At 46.2% G+C, this 8,074-nt stretch overlaps 1 pseudogene; it reads right to left on the reverse strand.

The window, feature by feature from the left end:
• Positions 1–3,241: 3,241 nt before the first annotated feature.
• LOC125364250 lies at positions 3,242–3,975 on the reverse strand (annotated as a pseudogene).
• Positions 3,976–8,074: the final 4,099 nt, after the last annotated feature.

Genomic DNA, 8,074 nt, shown 5'->3' on the forward strand with positions numbered 1-8,074 from the left:
AGCTGCAACCCCTCTGTACATCACTTTGACAATAAACAAGTAAAAAAAAAAAAGCCAAAAAAAGGGGGGCATAGTAGTATGCACCTGTCAGTCTGACAATGTGAGAAGTATAAATAGGAGATCCCAGGCCAGGCCTGCTTGAGCAAAAACTGAAATGCCTTTCTGAAAAACAATGAAAGTAAAAACATCTGAGAGGTGTGACTCAAGTAGTAGAGCACCCGTCTAACCCACTTGAGACTCTGATTTCAAGTCCTTGGACCAAAGAAACCAACAGAAAATGTTCTTGACTTTGTATGCCCAAATTACATTTAAAAAAATCTCTTAATCTACTTAATTTTTCATTAGGGAAACACTCAAAATAAAATACATGAATGTACTAGATGCCAGTGGCTCACACCTGTAATCCTAGCTACTCAGGGACTGAGATCTGAGTATCTCAGTTCGAAGCCAGCTGGGCAGAAAAGTCCACGGACTCATCCCCGATAAACTACTAAAAAAGCCAGAAGTGGAGCTGTGCTCAAGTGGTAGGGTACTAGCCTTATGCAATAAGAGCTCAGGGACAGTGCCCAGGCCCTAAGTTCAAACCCCACCCCTTCTAGATAGATAGAGAGAGAGAGAGAGAGAGAGAGAGAGAGAGAGAGAGAGAGAGAGAGAGAGAGAGAAGAGAGAAAGAGAGAGAGATTTATAGGTATTCATGAGTTAAATGACAATTAGTAATAGTAGTCTTAATAATATAATTCCTAAATATTTCCTCATTGTTTTTCTATTAATTGACAACTAAATGGTGTTTTTGAGTCCCCACTTTTCAGCATTTGGTAACATTTTCATTGTGCGAGGGTTTGTTTTCAGATATTTGTTTCACAATGATTCTAAATATCGAGACTCATTAACAGAGCCCAGCACCTCTCCCAGATCTTTTGAATTCCCTCAGGTACCAAGTGGAAAAAAGAAAACAATGCAGGCCTAATTATCTCTTCAAATAGACTGAAGAATTTTTTTTTAAATCAAAGACTGTTAATACTCAGGAAGAGAAGAAATACAATTCATAGGCTACCTGGTTTTGTTTTCTTTTAAATTTGAGATGAAGTCTTATGCAGCCTGGGCAGGTCTTTAATTGTCAACCCTGCTGTCTCGGGCTACTAAGTGCTAGGGTTACAAATCTGTGCTACCAAGCCAGACATTCAACTTTATTTTATACAGTAATTTTATTTTTAGGAGAAACAAACTTTCCTGCTGATCTCTGCTTTTTATATTGCTACTAAGAAATATGCAGCTTAACTCATTATATGAATTAAAATGCTTTACTTTTGTATTAAGACGAATACAAAATGTAGCTTGGAAGAAAAGACAAAGAATTCAAGTCTACCCTGAGAAATAGCAGATGACATATACCCAGCAAAGCTCAATGTGACCATAGCCATTCTCCATTCCCACCTGCTTATGTGCTCCGGCGCCCAGCATCTCCTACCGCAAGGTGGGTCCTCTACCTCCTGAGCCACATTGCTTCCTTCCAAGGCAGTATCTCATTTTCTGTCTGGGCCCGCCTGGGCTTTGATCCTTCTGCTTGTGTCTTCTCGAGTTCTTGAGAAGGCTAGGCATGGACCACCTAGCCACTGAGCTTCCCTAAAGCCGCCCACTAGTTGGTTGAAACATTGTAGTTATTTTTGTTGGGGACTAGTTTTGAACCACAATCCCCCATCTCGTCCTCCCACCTAGCTAGGTTTACAGGCTTGGACCACTGTACCTAGATGCCCCCAGGCTTTTAAAATCCTGCTGCATTAGTGAAGACTTCAGTCCAAGTATTACAGTCATTGAGATGTGAAGGAACTGAAGGTGTGAAGATAGTTTGCCCCTTGTGCTAGGAAACTGCAAACTGCAGGCCTTGTGCCCCCCCCCCCCGCCCCGGCCCCTTCGTGCTGGTACTTGGGCTTGAATTCAGCTTGGATGCTGTCTCTTGACATTTTTTTCAGAAGGCCAGTATTCTACCACTTGAGCCACAGAACATGCCAGAAAGACACCATGTTAACGCAGCCCTCAGCTTGTATTTGCGAGAACCATCAGTCAGTTTTCCATCATTATAGCACATTATGCAAGGCAATCAGCATGTAAAGAAGAAAGGGCTGGTATGGACTCTGGTTTGAAGGTTTCAGCCCGCGCTCACTTGGGCCTGGCTGAGGCCATGCATGGTGGGGGTAGTTTGTGGTGGAGCGAAACCCTTCACTCCGGAGCCAGGATGGAAAAGAGCAGGAGGACAGGACCAGGCTCCCACAATCCCCCTTGAGGATGCACGCCCAAGACCCCAAGGCTTCTCAGCAGACCCACCTCTCAAGGCCATACCCTCTCCAATGGTGCAAGCCTGGGGACCAAGCTTTATGTTTTATTACATCTTTGAAGGATTTTTTTTTTATTGTTTATGAGGAAACTGCTAAACAGGGAAATCTATTTAAGTGTACAAACAAACTACATGAGGGGAATGGTACACTCACACTCTCTCTCACACACACACACACACACACACACACATCAGAGACTTAGCACCATACATTGAAAACACTCTAAAATCCCCGCCTTCAAATATCCTGAGCACTGTTCCTCTGTTCAGAGCATCCCATGGAGGTGGGTGCGAAGGCAGTCAGTGTGTGCTTCACACACTCACGACACAGCGCCGGAGGTCAGAAATAAACTCACCTAGGCATGTGGTCATTCCTTTACAAACTGAAAACAAGCGTATTCTGTTCTTTTAAAGCTTTCCTTTCTCTGCTGACCGCAGAACCTCTGGAAATCAAATAAGGAAAACATAGCAAACGCAATGCACTGGGAGGCCGCGAGACTAACGAATCGTTGTGAGAAGCCCAACAGTGTAACCTGCAAGGTTTTGTATAGGATTCTTATAACCTCTTTCTAGGAAGATTTTTTTTTTTAAGGTCCAAAATATTACCAATTCAGTGGCTGGGAATATGGCCTAGTGGTAAAGTCCTCGCCTCCTATACATGAAGCCCTGGGTTCAATTCCTCAGCACCACATATATAGGAAAAGCCAGAAGTGGTGCTGTGGCTCAAGTGGTAGAGTGCTAGCCTTGAGCAAAAAGAAGCCAGGGACAGTGCTCAGGCCCTGAGTTCAAGCTCCAGGACTGGCAACAAAAACAAAAAAAACAAAATATTACCAATTCACTCCCTGAAATAGAATGGAAAACAGCCAACAGACAACTCACGGACTCATGCTGACAAAGCCAATAGCTTGTTCAAGCGTGTGCGGGTTTAGCAGTAGCATAGGGAGGCTGCTGGCTGTAACCCTACTGTCCATGCTGTTGGGGGTAGTAAGGTTCCTGTCTGTCCTTTCTATATATGTGGTGCTGAGGAATCAAACCAAGGGCTTCATGTATGTGAGGCAAGTGCTCTGCCACTAGGCCACATTCCCAGCCCCTGAGGCTCTGGTCAGTGTGGCGGGTAGTTGGTGCCCCAGGATGCTCAGTGCCAGTTTGGATGTTGCTCAGCCATCCCTGCCTGCTGTCCCTACCTCTAAATTGTCTATTATCTTGCAACCGATTGCCTCTGTTTCTCCAGTTCCCCACCAGCTCTGCTATTCTACTCTCGTGTGTGTGTGTGTGTGTGTGTGTGTGTGTGTGTGTGTGTGTTGGGGGAATTCAGGAGGGCGTCTCAAGTACTCCTGGTACCCTGTGTCATCTTTTGTGAATCTGCTTGCAAACATCCCTTCGAAGTCTGGAACAGCTTTAGAAGTGTCCAAAAGACCAGTCCCAGGCTGAGTGGACCAAGTTTTCAGCAGTGGGGACTTCGGGCAACTTTCAGGTTCCACAGCAAGTGGTCACACCTGCACTGTGAGGGCCCAGGTAGGGCATGGGGAGAGGCAGCCACTCCGCCCCCTGCTGGGCCCCAGCCACGTGGCCTGAAGCCTCACTGTGGGGTGGGAGGGCCTTGGGCTGGGGGGAGGGGTAGGGGAGAGGAGCTCCAGCAGCATGCCGATTGTGTCTACTTTACAGATTGTTATGCGCCACTCACAAGATGGCTTTTGATTTTGGTGCCAGTCCTGGGGCTTGAACTCAGGGCCTGGGCACTGTCCCTGAGCTCTTTTACTGAGGCTGGTGCTCTACCACTTGGGCCGTGCCACAGCTCCACTTCCAGCCTTTTTGGTAACGCACTGGAACCAGAAGTCTTATGGATATTCCTGCTTATGCTGGCTTTGAACTAAGATCCTCAGCTGTCATCCTCAGGAGTAGCCGGGAGTACAGGTGTGACCTGTGCCCCATTGTTGTGGAAAAAAACCACTTTGGTGGCCTGAATGCTTGGTGGAAGGCTGGCTTGCAGGCACACAAAGCCGACTCGGTGATGATGAGACATCCCCCTGGCTCGGGGCACAAGCCCCTGGCCCCCCCCCCCCCCCCAGGCCATAAGCAAAGAGCTTCAAAGGTAAACAGGGTCGCTTACAAGGCAGAGGCAACACTCAAGGGCCAGAGCCATTGCCGAGTGAGTGCTGCACTCGAAAACTGCTTTCACCTCCAGTATTCCAAGGAGGGCAGAATCCTGAGACGCCCAGCCCACACGGCCCAGCTGGGAACCTCCGCCCTTTGTACTTTTCCCTTTCCTACTCCACTGAGCTCTCGTACTCCCTGTCCATCTTAGACACCTTAATCAGAGTGGAGCTCAGCTCTTTCCCTTCAAAACCACCACCTCATTTCTAAACCTTTGCTAATTATTTATTCTGAGAGACAGAGTCTCACTCTATCTCACAGTCTGGCCTCAAACTCCTAGGCTCAAGTGAGCCCTCTGTTTCAGCCTCTAGAGAAGCTGGGAATGTGGGAGTGTGTCACTCTACCTGGCTCAAGTTCACCATTTCTAGCCATTATGTAAGATGTTAGATCGTTTTACGGAATATGGTGTCCTATGAGGTGCCTTAAAGTCTCACCTGGGGATAATCTCAAAATTTTTAAATCAGCAAAATCTTAGTGAGAGATATTGGCCATGAAATTAGACACAGGACTGAAATACAGGGGAAAGAGAGAGAATTGAGAGACAGAGAAAGGAAGAGGAGGATCAAGGGAAAGAGAGAGAATCGAGAGACAGAGAAAGGAAGAGGAGGAGGAGGAGGAGGAGGAGGAGGGAAGAGGAAGAAAGAAGAAGGAAGAAGAGGAGAAGGAGAAGAAGAAAAAGGAGAAGAAGAAGCAGCATCTGTGTTCTCAGTAAAAAGAACAAATAAAAAGTCTGACTACAAAGATAAATGTTTCTCCAAGGAAAGCGTGCAGATAAAAAATAAGGCCTTGAAAATGCTCGGCAACACTAGCCGCTAGGAAGGTAGCCCTCAGACCCTCAAGGACGGGTCCCTTCAAACCGTAGGATGTGACTGGATTAAAATCACTAATCTTGAGGAACATCACCAAGGGTAGAGGGAACTCAGGACCCTCACACACTGCTGTGGAGAAAAAAACAGAGCAGTCCTGTGGAAAACAGTTTGACAGGTCCTCAAAAAATGAAAGATGATGAAGTTATACTATAAACCAGAAGGTCTATACTAGCTGTGTACTCAAGAGGAATGAAAATGTCTATCTGTATGAGAACTGTGTAGACAAACAATAGAACTATTTGTTACAGCTACATGGTTGGAACAACAGACAAGTGGGAAAGCAGAAATGGTTTGTGTTCCTATGTTACAGACCTAATGAGGAATAAAGTGTCCACAACATGGAAGAAGCATGGAGCTACTTCAGTCAGTCAACGAAAGAAGCCAGACACAAAAGACCCAGAGGACACAATTCCTCCTACTTGCTCAGATTAGCCAAATCTACGGATGGATATACTCATTTCAATTTCTTTTACTTTCTGATTTAAAGCACATTATGTAAGCAAAATAGTTAATAGAAGTGAAGATGTGGCAGAATACCAGCCTTAAGTGAGAAGCTAAGCGGTTCAGGCACTGGTAGCTCACATCTGTAATCCTAGCTACTCAGGAGTCTGAATCTGAGGATTGAGGCTTGATGCCAAGATAGGCAGGAAAGTCAGAGAGGCTTTTATCCCCAATTAACCACAAAAATACTGGAAGTGGAGCTGTAGCTCAAGTGGTAGAGTACCAGCCTTCAGTGCAAATGCTAAGGGGCAGCCCCCAAGCCCTGAGTTCACACACACACACACACACACACACACACACACACACACACACACACATACTCTACAATAATTAATATATAAAAAGGCTGGAGGCATGTCTTAAGTGGCAAAGCTCCTATGTGAAGCTCTGAGTTTCATGCCCAGTCCTGAAAAAGAATGTTATTTATTGAAACTTGTTAAAGATGAAGAAATATGCTAAATCATATGTTAATAAATTAATGCCGTTTGGTTATTGTGCAAAAAGCAACCCAAGTTTACAATGATCATACAAAGAGAATTTCAGTATCCATGATACAATAATGTTTGCCTAATTAAACCACATAAAGCATTCTTTTTTATGTGAACTATTAAAATATTGTCTTATAAGAGAAGAAGGGCTCTGCTTTATCACATATTAGCAGATGGCTAGCAGACCTGCATGTTTTACTGTGAAAGCTTTTTTCACAACACTAAAGCAAAAACAAAAACACAAAGGCAGTGAAAGGGCAGCCTTCGGCATGCTTCCCTAGAGTGCAGCAAAGGGCGGGTACTGCTGCCATGGAAACCAGACCCAGGAAAGCATCCTTTCCCACCAGCTGCCGCTGCCTTCATTTGCATCTGCCTCATTGAATTGATGCCCTTAGGTCTCTAGGTCATTGATTTCAATTTCATGACACCTCAGCTATGGCCTTCTCTCTTGTTCCACTCTCCTTAACCAACTCCTTACTCAGCTAAATTTAAAATTCAGTCTCTCTCTCTCTCTTCCCCTCCTCATTCTGCCTATGTAGAAGATAATCAAGTCAGGAACCACTGAATGCCACTTCGTCTTCAAATATAATCCCCCAGGGAGACAGAGATTGGAAGGTTCAAGGCCTGCCCACCTCCTTCCCCCCCCCCCCCCAAAGCAAGACCATGTCACAAAAAGACAAGTTTACTATGGTGGCACACGTCTAATGGCTCCCAATGCTCAGGAGGTAGAAGTAGGAGGATTGTGGTTTGAGGCTGGCCCAGCCAAGGCAGGAGGCCAAAAGGACTGGAGGCATGGCTCAAGTGGTAAAGTGATGTTTAGAATGCACACAGCCCCAATCTCAGAGCCCAGTTTTGCAATATTTGTGTATAGGAAATCGTGGTCAGAAACTCATTTAAATTTTAATTTTGAGACATTAGTCCTCAGTGAGGAAAACTAAGGTGTGGACAACAGAAATAGTAAAGAATATTGATTCAAAACCTGGGCAGTACAGAGGTTTGCCTGCAGGGTACCAAAGTCAAGTTCTGAGACCTAACCTGGACTCTCATCGCCTCAACTTCCCAACCTCCCACCGGCTTCCTCGCTGGGAAAGGACTCTGAGGCAGAGATGGTTTAGGGGGGAGCAGATGGGAGGCAGCGCGTCAGAAGATGGGGAGAAGAAGCCGAGGGAGGAGAAGCCGACTGCCCTTCCTGGCGGTAGAGGCCTGGGGCCCTGTGGCGCTCCTCTTATCCTTCCATGTCCTCGTCTCTCTGCTTCTCTTGGCCAGTCACAGGGATTGTCAAAGCCAAGCAGTCACGGCCTCGTAGCTCAGAGGTCATTAGGATTGTAGGACCCAAACAAGGCCCCCGATTTGGTGGCTGGACACACAGTTCTGAGCATGCTCGAGCATTCAAACGCAGTCCTACAGCAAACAGGGTGCTACCAGAGGACACTGGCCTGGTCAAGGGCCCTTCCACCAATTCCCGCAGCCAGCTTCCTTTTCCGAATGAGAAGCCTTATCTGAACCCCACTAGCGCCCCCCTTGTGCTGGCTTCCCACAGACCTACATAGGACGGCTCCTCCACTGCCAGTAGTTCATGGAACTGCAAAGATGTGCCTACCCTTGTACTGGCCAATCAGGTTTCCTAGTATACTTAGACAGGGGTATGTAGCATCTCTCCCTCCCTTGAGGACCAAGGAAGCCTGTCTCTACCTGTCTCTAATAGTCCTTTTTCCTTAAATAGAATGAAG

This window comes from Perognathus longimembris, chromosome 15, assembly GCF_023159225.1.
Source record: "Perognathus longimembris pacificus isolate PPM17 chromosome 15, ASM2315922v1, whole genome shotgun sequence".
Taxonomy (NCBI): domain Eukaryota; kingdom Metazoa; phylum Chordata; class Mammalia; order Rodentia; family Heteromyidae; genus Perognathus; species Perognathus longimembris.